Source organism: Podarcis cretensis (genome assembly GCF_951804945.1).
Source record: "Podarcis cretensis genome assembly, chromosome: 1".
Taxonomy (NCBI): Eukaryota; Metazoa; Chordata; class Lepidosauria; order Squamata; family Lacertidae; genus Podarcis; species Podarcis cretensis.
Window position 1 is genome coordinate 35,132,173 of NC_137170.1, and position 15,556 is coordinate 35,147,728.

The 15,556-nt window shown below is 42.2% G+C and overlaps 1 protein-coding gene across 1 annotated transcript in view; it reads right to left on the reverse strand.

The window, feature by feature from the left end:
* Positions 1-15,556, reverse strand: part of PRORP (protein only RNase P catalytic subunit) — a 50,203-nt gene that overhangs the window by 4,722 nt on the left and 29,925 nt on the right. The gene's annotated exons all lie outside the window — the stretch shown is intronic.

Genomic DNA, 15,556 nt, shown 5'->3' on the forward strand with positions numbered 1-15,556 from the left:
AGTCCAGATTTGGACATTGCTTCTAGCATAGCCCTTGAATTGTGTCGCTTCTGCCTACCCCATCTGTATGGTCAAACTGGCCTTGCGCAAAAGCATTAGTCCTGTTTGAAGAAACCTAGCTTGGCCCTATCTAAACTTTGAAGGCAGTCTTCAAAAGCCTGATTACCAATGGAAAAGACCTGTGATCACTGTGGAGTACCTGAAAACAAATCCTGCAAGAATTCAGGATGGCAAAAAGCCATAAATAGGAATTTCTGTGTTCTTGCTTTGTTTTAGAACCACTGAATGCCTCCTTCTACCTGTTTCCTTTTATAATAGTCTGCCTCTAATTTTAGGTGTGGATATTACTGTGGTGGTCTATACATAGCTACAATGAGATTTCCTGTCTGGTTATACTACTCCCACATATAACTGCTTCTTAGAAAAAGAACACACAAGAGAAACCACTTTCTTTTAGTCATAAAGAAAACTGAATGGTTAGAATGGTTCAAATGGTTTGAATGAGTGGATCTTAAAGCAAACGTTTCTTGCTTTACAATTGCACATATATTCTCCCTTCCAATCACCAAATAATAGTTAATAATTATTTCCAAAAGGCAAAAACTATATTTTTGGGTGTCCAACACAGTGCAGATTTCTCATTACCATTGAGCTGATCCAGCAGGTCTCTTCTTACATTCTAATGTTAAGATCAGGCCCCCAATGACACACTGCTAAAATCTTTCTAAAGTCTACTTCTAGATCTTTAAGGAAAACATAAAAGCCCACAATAAAAGGGAAAAAGAAACAATTTCACTGTGCTGTTTCTTTATATTCATCAGACTATGTCTGAAAGCTTCCACTCACTTATAGCCCAATCTTCAAACGACTGAATCAAAGAAAAATGTTCCGAGAAATGGCTGGCACTTACACTAGTCAAATGCTAAGGGCTGTTGCTTTAGAATAGAAAATATTCAAAGCTCAATGGGACAATCTGTTCTTAAGAAACCCAATGGAAGTTCATTTTAAAATGTGAAGTGGTCTGCTTCTTTTCTGTTGAGAATATGAACCTATGGAGAAAAATATAGTAGCTGAGAAAGGGGCTCTGGCCAAATGTGAAAAATGGAAGGGACTGAGGTGGGGCAAGCAGCAGGGCACATGGGCCAGCTAACACACAAAAAAAGATAAAAGCAGAAAGACAAAACAGATGAAAACCACAACATATCATAGGTGACAGTACTTCATGAACTCCCATGTGGCTGCTTCCAGAAGGCACCAATGCAGGCCAAGTGCAAGGACTCTAGGAGTGGTTCAGCAAATTTTTCAAACACAATGTGAATACAGATATAACATATTTTTGAGGAGATGCTGCAATTCTTTATACCCTGGTATAATACTGCATTCCTATTCCCTACAAAACAACAACACTACCCTGAGCCAGCATCCAATGGGTATACCTGGGGATCAGTACTGAATTTGTCAATATGATCTTGGAAGCATTTGCCTTTTTAAACTGTATTATTCATTGTTAAACCTATTACCTGCCTTTCACCAACAGGTCCCAGGGTGGGTTAAAATTAAAAACAGTTAAAACAGATTACAATCCCAAGAATAAGGTAGGCCTTGAAAACACTTTTCTGGTGTCAAAGGCCAGGCTAAAAAGGTGTGTCTTCAGCATTCGCTGAAAGCTGTACGGTGGTACTTCTGGTTACGAATGCTTCTGGTTACGAACGCTTCAGGTTACAAGCTCCACTAACCCGGAAGTAACTGCTCCTGGTTGTGAACTTTGCCCCAAGATGCGAACGGAAATCATGCCGCGGGAGACCCCATTAGCGAAATCGCACCTCAGGATCAGAACAGTTTCAGCATAAGAACAGACCTCCAGAACGAATTAAGTTCATAACCAGAGGTACCACTCTATAGTGAAGAAGCCAGGCACACCTTGGTGGGGAGGGAACAGGCATTTATGTTTTAAATTTTGCATCCTGCACTCATTTAAAAGCCTAACCAAAGCAATTTGCATCAAACAATAAGAGTAAAATCAGAAAACTGAAACCTGGATTGCAGGGTTGACAAAACAAATGTGTAGCTGCACTTGAGGGCCTTATTTTTACCATGGCACTAGTAACACTGCACACTTGTAATCTCTCTGAGCCATCTGATCAGCCATTCTCAGAGACTTGTCAATATTTTTTGTGCTTTCCAGTTTCTTCTGAATTCTCTCCTCACGTCATAGATCAATAAGATCCAGGATGCTTAGCAGGCTTCCATGGCACGTCAAGCACAAATGGTCAATTTAGAAAAACCAAGGGGAAACTAGAAGAAATGATTTGCTTTTCAGGAATGAAGTAAATTGTGTGATTATACTAGGTAACTAGGGCCTGTGCCCCTGCTCACTGCACTCACCAACTCCACCTACCTGCCACAATCTCCTTCACCAAAGTCACCCACTGCCTCACTTTTAGTTCACTTAAGCCACCTGCTGCTTCCCTTCACTCCTCATTGAAGCTACTCCTCGCCAAAGCCACCCACCCCGTTCCTTTACTTCTCATCAAAGCCACCCAACCACCTGCCTGCCTCCATCACCAGTTCTATTGATGTCTCCTCACTCTCTGATTCTGCTGTGATGGTCCAAAAATGCTGACAGCCCCATTTGCTGTCACACTGTAGTTCACAGCAGCTAAGGAAACTACAGTATGACAGTATTCATACATTTTTTTAATGTATAGATTTTTTAAAACAGCCCTGGAAGCTTACAGTGAAGGGCAGGTAAGAAAACTAATTTTAAAAAAATACTTTAAATAATGCAACCTTTAAGAAAGGGAGAGGGGAAAAAACTTAATTAGCAAAAGAAGCGCAGACAATCAAATTCAATAAGAAATGCTTGAAACAAATGTGAAAATGTGTGTGTGTGTGTGTGTGTGTGTGTAAGAGAGGTGGTGAAAGAAGAAAGGAACTCAAGAGGAAAAGGTGGAATTGGCAACTTGAATGTATCCCCTGAGCAGCTGGGTAATGCCCAAGCATGTTGACAGTGTGGTGAAAATTCTCCTGGTTTTTTTAGATGGTTGCATCGCTACAAAGAAAGTCTGTCAGCACTGTGAATGGCAAATATGAATTCACATGCACAAAATATGCTTTGTCCAAGTTCACATGATACCAAAAGGTACCTTGTAATATTGGCTTTTGCCTTAATATTTAAAAAGTTTAGGTGCCTCTCCAAGTTTTTTACGCAGATAATACTTGGGTGTTTTCTCAGTCCTAGCACCCCACCCTCGCTGTTCCTCCTTCCTCAATGGTCAAGGTGACACCACCGATGGGCTCCTGCACAGGGCCCTCCCCAAATCTTGTTAGTCTGTTGGCAGAAGAGGAATAGTGATTCATTTACCTTATTTGCTTTTGAATCCTGCCCCACCTTGCACTGAGGCATTCAAGTTAGAATGTAGATATAAAAATATCCCATTAAAATATATAACGTTCACACTTGGTTCAAAGGCTGACTGTTTCTCCCAGATGTTCACTGAAACATGCTTCTGGTTAGCACTGCAATATGGAATTCTAAGAGCATAGATGAATCATCCAAAGTTGATGATGAGCAGGTGAAGCAAAGACCCACCAGTATGAGTGGAGTAGATTAGGCAGAGTGGCCATGACTGACTCATGGTCACTCAGTTAATTTCATGGCCAAGTGGGGACTTGAACTTTGGTCTTCCAGGTCCTAGTCTGACCCTCTTACCCGGGGGTCAGCAAGGTTTATCTTGCCTGGGCCAGATTGGTCCCACGGAGATCCCTCCGTGGGCCAGATCGTGAGTGCATGCGCCCGCAATTTTCACCGTCTTCACACGCACAGACGTGATTTTTGGTACTGTGGGAGCGAGTCCCCACGCTGCGCTGGTTTAGTGCAGTGTGCGAGCGGGCGGCTCGTGGGCCGGTCAAACGACCTCCGCGGGCAGCTTCTAGCCCATGGGCCTTAGGTTGCGAACCCCTGCTCTAACCACTACACTACACTGACACTCCAAATTATGCATGGTGCAATTAGAGGGCATTTTCCATTGTGGACTTCCTCCCCACAGATGTGCATTTGTTTTCCTCAAACTACACTGCACCTGCCATACAAAAACATCATCCAACCTCTCTGCTTCTGTTGGCTTTTCTAGGTTTGTCCCTTTGGCCAGATCCAGTTCCCCACCCCTTTTCTGTGGCCCACATGATCCCACCCACTGCACTGACATGGTGAAAGCCATCACCAGCTATTTGAAAACCTTCTGTTAATACTGAAGAGCAATGGATTTGGTTCTTGCTTTGTTCAGTAAAACAAGTATTTCAAAATTGCTCTGTGCAGAAGATGTGCCCCTAAATACAAGGCACTTGTAGACAGCGTCCTACCATGTGAATGGGGCATTTTTTTTTAAAAAAAAAGAGATAACATTGGCAGAGAAGTGGAGACAATTTCCTGGTGAGCCATTGCACTCAAATCACTTGCCACAAGAGGATGTCTGTCACATGGAGCTATGGGGGAAAAAACTGCACGTGGTTTGCTGCCCCACAGTCATTGCCCTAGAGCAGTGTTTCCCAACCTTGTGCATCCAGCTGTTTTTGGACTACAATTCCCATCATCCCTTGCCACTGGTATTGCTAGTCAGGGATGATGGGAGTTGTAGTTCAAAAACAGCTGGAGGCACAAGGTTGGGAAACACTGCCCTAGAGAGCAAAGAGGTTCCTTTCCTGTTTTGTCATAGTCTCTCAAAAACCATCAGCAATAAGACAGGAAATCTAAAACAGCTACAGTAAGACTGTAAACACTGTGTAATTGAAATCCTTTGATAGAAAGTGGAGCCTTATTGCCAGAAGGGGAGGAGACTGCCCCACCACAAACTGAGAATTTGACTTTTGGGTGCAGATATACGGTACCCCCACAGTCAGAAATGGGATATGTGACACAAGGAGAATGGGTGAGAGAGTGCATTGTCATGTCTCACAATTGACCGGGGATGGAACAGATGATTAGAACACAGGTGCATAGATGCGCATTTGGGCGTAGAAGTTCCAGGCTGACATACGAAAACTACAACATTATGTAATCAACAGTAGTGATAGTACAACCCCAAGATGACTGCAATCGATGGGAATTTAGACATCAGTTTGATGGAATCAAAACTGCACCAGGTTATCCGTACAAGCAAGGAACAGCAGCCAACAGTCCCAGTTCCCAGTCATGGGCTCATAATCGTTGCACCACATAGCATAAAGAGTGTGTCATACTTTTTAAAAGGTCAGGCTTTTTGTACAACTATCTTCCTCCTCAGGATATGGGAACATTTCTCAGAAGGGAATTCCCTGAGTGCTTTTGTAGGAAAACACTACAAATTATGACTCAGCCAAATGGCAACTCACCTGCCATAGCTTTGTCACATAGAAGGAAGTCACCTTTGGGTGAATTAACCTTTGCTGATACGAGAAGGAATGCTTCAGGAGGTGGGTTTTTTTTGTTTTTGCCAAATAAAAGCAGTGAGTTTCAGCTTCAAGAGGAAAATATGAGGGATGAGTTCAGGAATACACAATTTTCCCATTCATTTCATGGGAGGATTTGTGAGAGGCCACAAAATATACTACAGAACAAAGAGAGGTAGCTATCATAGGCTGCAGCAGCAAAAACTAAGCCTTTTAGTATCTTAACTGACTATGAAAATTTATGCCACCCTAATAGTCCTTAAGGTGCCACAAGCCTCTTTGGTCTTCTTCTGCAAAAGGTGACATGGAATTTTGTCTTTTGTTTCAGTATTTACAAACCGTACTTTCATAGGAAATATTTCAAGGTGGGGTATTTGAAGCACTGGATTTAAAAAACTGTTTTCAGAGTCCCAGCAGCATATTACTTACAATACTTTAAAGGCATACAGTTGCAAGAGAAGAAGAGAGTTTTCCTCAATTGCCTAATTTCCACAGATTACTCTTGCTAAATGGCAAGCTGCTATGGCTCAGTATTAAACAGATGTCACAATCCATAAAACATGGATTCTTCAGAAATCTGAGTTCCGGCATTCATCTTGAGACAAGAAAACAGTCTCTTTTGCAACACCACTGTCTCAAAAAGAGGTTTCCCAAAAATGCTCAAGGAGCACCCAGTTCTGAGATGCAAATACACAAACATTTCTTTCTTTCTTTACCGGAAGTCCCAGATCTACCAAACAAAACAAGGTTCAAAAGGCATACAATTAGATTTAAAGAACAGGGTGCCTCTGAGCATATTCTGAGTTCAATAATTTGTTTTCAGTACCAGAACTGAACCATACTCATAATCCTTCCCCACAAAAGTCCATTCTAGGAGTGGCATTCAACTATGTTTTATTCAAGGCAAACTCATTGAAATGAATGAACATGGCTATGGTTGGTCAATTGATCTCAATCAGTCTACTCTGAGTAAAACTTAGTTGAATGCCCTGCAAGTTTCCTGCATTTAAGCAGCTGAATTTAAGGAGGAAAAGGTGCCCCTTTGTTGTTGCTAAATGTTAAAACAACTGGGCATCAGAAACTCTTGTTGAAATAACATAAATCATTGCTCAGAAATCTACTATGAGATCCTAGCCTGCCTTCTGTCCACCCCTGATTTTCAATATAGTGGTACCTCAGGTTACAGACGCTTCAGGTTACAGACTCCGCTAACCCAGAAATAGTACCTCGGGTTAAGAACTTTGCTTCAGAATGAGAACATAAATCGCACGACGGCAGTGCAGCAGCAGCAGTGGGAGGCCCCATTAGCTAAAGTGGTACCAGGTTAAGAACAGTTTCAGGTTAAGAACGGACCTCCAGAACGAATTAAGTTCTTAACCCAAGTACCAAGTTCTTAACTGTACAAAACTATTGGTTACCAATTCTCAGGGCTCTGGCGCTGTAAGAATATTGCCTTTCCTTGCATATATTCTCTTAAAATAATGCAATTCCCTTTGACTTGCATAAAGCTGTCTCATACTGTAAGCTTATACTGACCCTGCCCTCCCTGAAGATGCTGGGAACTGAGCTTGGGATCTTTTCCACAAGAAGTGTGTGATCTCCCACTGAGCTACAGCTTCTCCCACTTCAAAGCAAATTGGCTAAGGGAGAGTTTAAAGGGTCTCTAAGTCAGCCATTTAAACTCTAAGTCAGAGTTTAAAGGGACTCTAAGTGCGGGACGCAGGTGGCGCTGTGGGTTAAAGCCTCAGCGCCTAGGGCTTGCCGATCGAAAGGTTGGCGGTTCGAATCCCTGCGGCGGGGTGCGCTCCCGCTGCTCGGTCCCAGCGCCTGCCAACCTAGCAGTTCGAAAGCACCTCCGGGTGCAAGTAGATAAATAGGGACCGCTTACCAGCGGGAAGGTAAACGGCGTTTCCGTGTGCGGCTCTGGCTCGCCAGAGCAGCGATGTCACGCTGGCCACGTGACCCGGAAGTGTCTCCGGACAGCGCTGGCCCCTGGCCTCTTAAGTGAGATGGGCGCACAACCCCAGAGTCTGTCAAGACTGGCCCGTACGGGCAGGGGTACCTTTACCTTTACCTTTACCTAAGTCAGCCATTTGGTCCTGATTGGTGAGGACATAGAAGCTCTCTTCAGGCATTTGGGTGAATGGGCAATGGCTCAAACCGTGTATGGGTGGGGGGATGTGGGTGCGTACCGACTGCTCCCAACTTTGCCTCTTGTGCCAGCCCCACTCCCTCTGGTCTCAACTTGTAAGTGTAGAAAGAATCCAGCCTTGCTAAACCGACAACAGTTCCATCATGGAGGGGCCAGGGCAGTACACATGGTGGCATTGGAGGTGGGCTGAAGGAAGGACACAGTCATGAACTGAAAGGACACCAAGGATGAGGAAAAGGATCCCAGCCATGACTGGTACACACCAGGACAAGCTGAAGGTGAGAAAGGGGAGGCTGGGGACTTAGGAGGATTTTGGGATGTGGTGGGGTATGTGCTTTAACTGTATGGTGTGTACAAAGCACCCACTCACCAGATGTTAGCTATTTTAGGATTTACATGTTCGCTCTTAAAAAAAAAACATTTTTATTATTATTTTTTCAAAGAAAACGTAGGAAGATTTAAGTAAATTTAAATCTAAATGAACAAAAGGGGGGAATAAGTGAGAGACAAAGAGAAGTAGGAGCAAGAGATAATGTACACCATCCATCAGACACCTGCTGCACCTACACAAATGCAAGCACGCCGTTCTTCTTGCTCCCTTGTCTGTGTGGGGCGAGGGGAAGCACATTACGTTATTAATGTAATTAATTTTATAATGAATGATTTTAGAGTATTGTTTGTGCTGTACTTTTGTACTGTTTTATTGTTGTTAGCCGCCCTGAGCCCGGCTTCGGCTGGGGAGGGCGGGATATAAATAATTTATTATTATTATTATTATGTAGGTTGCTTCCATTTTACGGTCTTGCTTGACTTGCATCGTGGCACACTGTCCTTGAAAACAGTTAATTTGGTCCCTGATTTATTATGCCAATGCGTAAGAAAAGTGCATCTCAGACTGTAACCTGAGGATGCAATATTCCAGAACGTTCCCCTGCAAACCCCCCTCCCCATTTTTTTCAATTTCCACATTGTGGTCTGGATCCAAAGAGCTACTTTAAGCACATCAAAGGGCTTGTGTACACCCTGGGGGATATTGCCTTTGAACATCAGACCTCACATGCTGTTTTTGAAACTACTCTCTGTTTCAAAAAAAGGTTTTCCCATACAGCCCTGGCAGGAAGGTGGGGAATATTTGGGAAACGTGGCCAAAGCCCCTTTGGGAACACAGAAATGGTTGTGTAATTCTTCAAACCTGGCCTCTAGTGAAGGACAGATGGAGGGAGATGAGAATAAGATCACAGAAAGCCTTGTGGCATTTACACAGCAACAGCTCGCTCCAGCAAGGCAAAAACATCCATGCCTCCAGGCTGCAATTTAGCACAAGCCTGCTGGCCTGACAATTGAGGACGATTATTCTTTTTTTTCTGTCCAAACGGCTTTACAGTCTTGCAGAACATAACACCTCTGCTCTGAGATCTGCACAGGATGCCCATTTGCTACCAGGCAAAGTTCAGGGTGTTACTCTTCATTATAAAGCCCTTAACCTCTTAGGACGTGATCCAATATATGCCCACCCACCTGCTTCAAGCTGTAGAATTGGCTGTGTTATGGGTGCCACATAATATTCATTCAGTGCTTGTAATAAATTAATCTTTTAATATGGCAACACCTACACCTATGGGAACTTCCTGCCTATTAATTAACATAAGGCAGGCAGGCGCCTTCACTGCACTGTTCTCTGTTCAGTGCTGGCTTAAAACATTTCTGTATAGGTAAGCCTATCCTACTGTTGATTTAAATCGTCTTTTGAAAGTTTTCAAATTCCTGCTAACTGATAACTTTCATGCTTTATTTTATATTTGTTTAAACCACTTAAAATAAACCCAAATAAAATTGCTGCCCCACTTTTGTGAGGGCTAGTGCCTGCTCACTGCGGGGGATACAATGGAAGTGCTTGTGTGCCAATTCCCAGGCAGGGTCCATTCCAGGGTTGGAGGTGGAGTAGATATCATTCTGACTCCTGTTTCTCTGCAAGGGCAAACAGAGGGTGTGCCATGTCCTTCCTTCACCTCAATAATATCTGCGCATTGTAACCCTACATGCAAATATCGAAAGGGATTACTCTTTGAGTTTGGAAACAATGCTCATAATAGTTTTGGTTTGGTTTTTGTTAATAAAAGAGAACAAAAAAGAGTTTGTTTAAGATTCATTTTGGTCCAACAGAGATTTTCAACCAACATTTCAGGTTTCATTCTAGTTCAGGGGTGGGGAAAGAAAATATTTGATGTGGGGTTTTTTTAAAAAAACAACAACAACTTAGGTTCGGTTAAACTGTATAAGATTGAAACTCGGGAGATCAATTATAGATTAAAACGCTGTGTCTGACATTAGCATATTTGCTTTCCATTGTGTGGTTTAAAAAGTGTTCCAAAAATACTCAACAGCTTTTTACGGGTTGGTACACATGAAATTAGGGGAATCACAATTCAAAAGTTCTTGACCTGGGATTTTCTGATATTAAGTCCTGGCCTATAAGAAAATTTCCTTAATCCAAATACACAAATTATACAGTAACTTGTATTTAAATGTGATTATTTGTAAAATGATTCTGATCTGAACATGAGAAGTATTTTATCCTGCATGAAATAATACAGTGGTACCTCGGGTTAAGTACTTAATTCGTTCCGCAGGTCTGTTCTTAACCTGAAACTGTTCTTAACCTGAAGCAACACTTTAGCTAACGGGGCCTCCTGCTGCCACTGTGCCACCGGAGCACAATTTCTGTTCTCATCCTGAAGCAAAGTTCTTAACCTGAGGTACTATTTCTGGGTTAGCGGAGTCTGTAACCTGAAGCGTATGTAACCCGAGGTACCACTGTAGTCTCTTGTCCAAGAAAGAAATTAACCCAATCAAACCAAATTTAGAAGATACAGAGGGATTTTTTTATATTGTATTTGAATGGTGCTGTTTTGAGATAAAAGACCACCAGACACTTAGCAAACCAAAGTAGTGCAAACCAGGGTTCAGGATGGTTAGTGATAAAAATTTCCTTGAATACAGCATCGCTTGTGATACATGTAAAAAAATATGTATGCACATTCATTTTGGGGATATGTGTAAAGCTTATCCCTAGTTAATTATGGAAATGATGCAATCTACAAAACAACAGAACAAAGCAGCCCCTCAAATTTGGTAGGTGCTTTGGACCTGTCCTTCAACCAACACCTGTTCATGAAGTTGTGAAGAAAAGCTCAATTTCCTTAGAGACATTTTCTTAATCAATTTTGACTTATTTTTTGTCTCTTAAATGTATTTCTCATTTTTCCTCCCAAAGGAGAGCAAGACTTAGTGATTTCAAGATTAAGTTGTTTTTCAGGCCCCATAAGCACTCAGGGTTGTATACAATGTTAGTCATACTGAGAGTAGATTCATCGAAATGAATGGACATGACTAGCTTAGGTTCATTTATTTCCATAGGTCTACTTTAAGTAAGATGTCATGGACGAGAACCCCATGATTTGCTCCTACCAAGACAGAAGGTGTGAGAGATATACAAGCCAATATAGTCCTAGAGAAAGCATCCTGCCTAACACAAGGACTCATCCTGTCTTCACTCCTTTTGATCTTTCCATCTCTGTATTGTACCTGTCAAGGTGTCAGGAGTGCTTCATGGTTTGCTATGCTTCCATGCAGAGTATCCTACCTCCACCTCCCAAAAACTGACTGGCTTGCCAATACCACCCCACTGGTTAACGTCACACTTTTTCCTGGGGAGACTGTCAGTTCTTTCAAATTCATGATAGCTTTCCCTCATACAAGTGTCCACTTCTTTCAGAGGAGAGTAAGGCCAAAATTGGGCACTCCCAAATGGATCTTCTCAATTATGGACCTTCTCCACTTTGCACCTCTTCAGCTGCCCGCACCACCCTAAATCCGACGCAGATTCTTTTCGTTGACAGTTTATCAAATTACAGTGGTACCTCAGGTTACATACACTTCAGGTTGCATACGCTTCAGGTTACACACTCCACTAACCCAGAAATAGTGCTTCAGGTTAAGAACTTTGCTTCAGAATAAGAACAGAAATCGGGTTCTGGCGGCGCGGCAGCAGCAGGAAGCCCCATTAGCTAAAGTGGTGCTTCAGGTTAAGAACAGTTTCAGGTTAAGAACGGACCTCCGGAACGAATTAAGTACTTAACCTGAGGTACCACTGTACTCCAAGATTGGACAGACCAGTTTGGTTTCTTTTATCGTGTCTGTCTTGAGCCCCCTTTCCCTGCTGTGTCCAATAACTCAATAAACTTAGCTAATGCTTCATTTGGATCTCTGCTCCAAATGGAGAATTTACAACTCTTGACCTTTCTTCATGTGGCTGGCTATTCAGCTCTAAACCACAAAGAGAGAAAGAGGAGACAGAACCAAGTCCTTATGAAATGGGAAATGATAAGACATTGCTTGCAGGTATTAATCCCATAAGATTATTCCCCACCTCACCCTGAATTTTCTTGACCAAGGACAAAGTATGTGAAGGCAGAGCAGTACTATACCTAAATTTAATGATTAGGGGCAGGTTTCCTGGGACAAGATATACTTCTGATAGTCACAGAAGGCCAGAGGTTCAGCTTTTCCAACTAAACATTGTCGTCTTCAATATTTGAGCATATGGTATAAATGTTTCTAATAACATGATGGAATATTCCTTTCAAAGTGAAATCAAGCTATGAAAGAAAAAGGGGAGTCCTGCACTGTTAATTTTATCACATACTTTGGAGCATTCTGCCTTATTTATTTGGATAAACCTCAAGGCAGGTCCAGCTTATGCCTGTTCTTTTTAAAGCAGACACCAAACACAAGTAGGATAAACAAAGCTATTATTGGAACTGGAGGAACAGAAAACGTGACCTCTAACAGCCACACCCAAGGATGCACATGTTATGGCTGCAATGAAATCACGAGGCGAAATCCTTACCAGGTACAACTAGCTATTAGATTAATTAGGAACGCTTAAAGAGCACTTTTCACCTTCAGAGCTTCTGGTAAACAATATACCAGATTAAAACCTCACATCCTCCTGAGAAGGAGTTTGACAGGTGGCATTATCCCATGCTGTAGAGAAAAGGATCCAATTCATCAGTGACACTAAAGGGAAATTACAGCTATTTGTGTATGCACACCTTGAATGACGCATGCCATCCTAGTTATCCCATTGTAAAGGTGCACCAGAAGTCAACTCATTACAAAACAGGGAAATCTAAATTCCCTGACAGGACTAAAGAGATATGGAAACTCTTGTTTAGTGCATCTCCTGCTCCTTCAGGGATCCCATGAGGACTAAGAGAACACATATAGAAATTGTCCCTGAGATATTAAAATGATCTGTACCTTAGGTTCATGATGAAGGCAGAAGCTGAAACATGTAATTAAAGAATATTTTCTTAATCTTGGTGTTGTCAGGTACTTGTATCTTCTCTCTCAGTTATAAATACTTCTATTTCTTCAAATGATGTTTAGGCTGGGCTCAGCAAGGGATCTTCACTATCAGGGCAGCACACAGCAAAATAGCATTATGAATGCTTCACTGCTACCCCCAGTAATTTTCACTGCTCAGGGTAGTACAGAGGAGGGTGCATAACTAATAAAAACACAAAAATAATTCCAATTCAGTAGACACAAAGCCAAACAATGCTATTTTTCTATGCTGGTGCGTTCTTTCAGCCAGCTCACATTCCCCACTGGAAGCCTAGGCACCTAAAAGACAACACAAAGAGCCTCCACTGAGATGTTCAGGAGACTGAGCAGTGTCACGTTCCACTTGCTCCCCTCCTGCAGAGATCATTCTCATGGGTGACCAGAGCATTTTCCATGCCTGAAACTAAATGGAAATAGATCATTGCCGCTAGTTTCATTTAAGAGTGATTGGAGTGGTTCAAGCACCCTGCCCAAAAAGGGTTTCTGAAGGCACTGTCTTATTTTCACCTGCTAAGGCAGCAGGAGACATTCCCTCTGATAAGGAGGGACCCATTCAGACACTCCTTTTCTATTGGATGTGATAAGACAAAAGCACGGTGGTCACCTACACTCCCCTGATACTATTTTGCATTTTGGGAATGGTATTTTTACCAATATACTGATGAACTTACTGCAGTTGTTGTTTATTGTGCATTTTCCCCAATTTTATTGTTTCATTCTTTTTTTATGAACCACCCTGGAAATAACAAAGCCAATTAATTAAATAGATATCCCTCTGCTCTCTCAAGATATCACTGCATGTCTCTAATGAAACAGGCTCTTCTGTGACGGAAGATTTTATCACAACAAATCTGTTCATTTTTAAAGTACTGTGCTGTACCACCAAATCCTCTGTTGGTTTTTGTTGCTACCCCTCTGTTGGCTCTTAAGAGAAGGCTTTTTTAGGTGTTGCTGGGGAGAAAGAAGCGGAATGGTCTTCTTGGGAGATAGCAGATGGAAAGAAAGCATTAACCTCCCAGTTACACTCTCCAGGAAGATCAACCCTGCACCCCCAAATTAGATTTGAAAAAGCTAACACACTTTTTTCAAGCCTAACTGCTTGCAGGGTGTGTGTGGGGGTGTACTGGGGGTGGGCTGTGTCAAGGACAGCTTCTTCAATTTCCAAATCTTCCCATGGATCCAAAATGGCTGGCAGCCACTGCCGTACATGAACCCTTGAGCTGTTTTAAGGGAAAGTGTGTCCCCTCCCCAGGATCTGGTGCAGCATCCCAGCACATCAATGCTACCCAAGGACAGAGCTACGTCTCAGCTAATAGCAATAAAAGCTGAACAATCAATAGCTGCCAAGCCACCTTTTTAAGAAACAAAGCTTGGGTGTTAGTTGCCTCCTGACAAAGGTTCCCCATTTGCTTTTTTCAAACTGTGAACAGTTTTACATACATCTAAAAATCTTCACTCCATTGAATACAAGTTTTGTGTCTTTTTAAGTTTTTACAATTAGATGGAGGAGGGGTCAGACAGGGGGAAAGGGGTGGCACAGTCTTTAAAATGTTTACTTCAGAGCCTGAAATTATAAAAAGTAATTAAAAAAAACCACCCTATGAGTGGTGCCAGAATTTTTCTTTGGGCATATCTCATAAGCTATGGTTCCTTCTTGTGGCCAAACCGAGGTATTGATGTTTCTAACATTCCCTTTAGTTGCTTACTAGGGCTGCAATTGCATACACTCTCATTTGGGCATGAGTCCCCATTGAACTCAATGGAACTTATTCCTGAGTAGGCATGCACAGGCTTGTGTTGCAAGGTAAACAGTTCAAGGAAAAAGCTTCCTCTGTTTTGCCTTTCTACGGCTTTGGGGATCAGAATCATACTCAAAAGGGGATAAAAATATAAAACGCTCCCTACCATCCCACCAGTGCTATTTCACACATTTTTCCTACAATAAGAGGGTTGATAGACCAAAGATCAATCCTCCCTCACCACATTTTAAAAAAATTTAGGGGCTTCATTAAAAGATCATTAGGAGTCAGATGCTAGCTAAAGTGAAGAGGTTATGAAATCCTGCATATCCAACTACCTAACCCTGCTACTGTTACGTTGTCACAGCGATGAATACTTAGAAGATATTGGCCCTTCAGTATTATTTTCACAGAAGTCTAAACAGTGAAGACCACCCGTATATGGTTTCATGCCTCAGGAGTAAGCAAACTCCAGGCTTGGAGAATCTTCTTTTTGGTTTTTGGTTTACTAGAAGCCCAAGACCTATTACCCAGAGCTGGGTGCGAAAAGCAAACAGTTGAAACTGAAGAACACAGTGCCTCTGACCATATTCTGAGCCAAGGAATATGCTTTCAATACCAGAAATGAACTGAGCCCATAGTTGTTGCATAAGACTCCACATTTTTATTTATTTTTTATTTTCAGCAGCCTTACAGAGATGGAAAAAGTCATCTTGCTGTTGCTACTGTTAAATAATTGGAGTCACGACCCCTTGCTTATCTACTGCAAATCACCCACATAATGCTACAGTAGATCCTGATACATCTTCTGTCCACCCCTGATTTACAG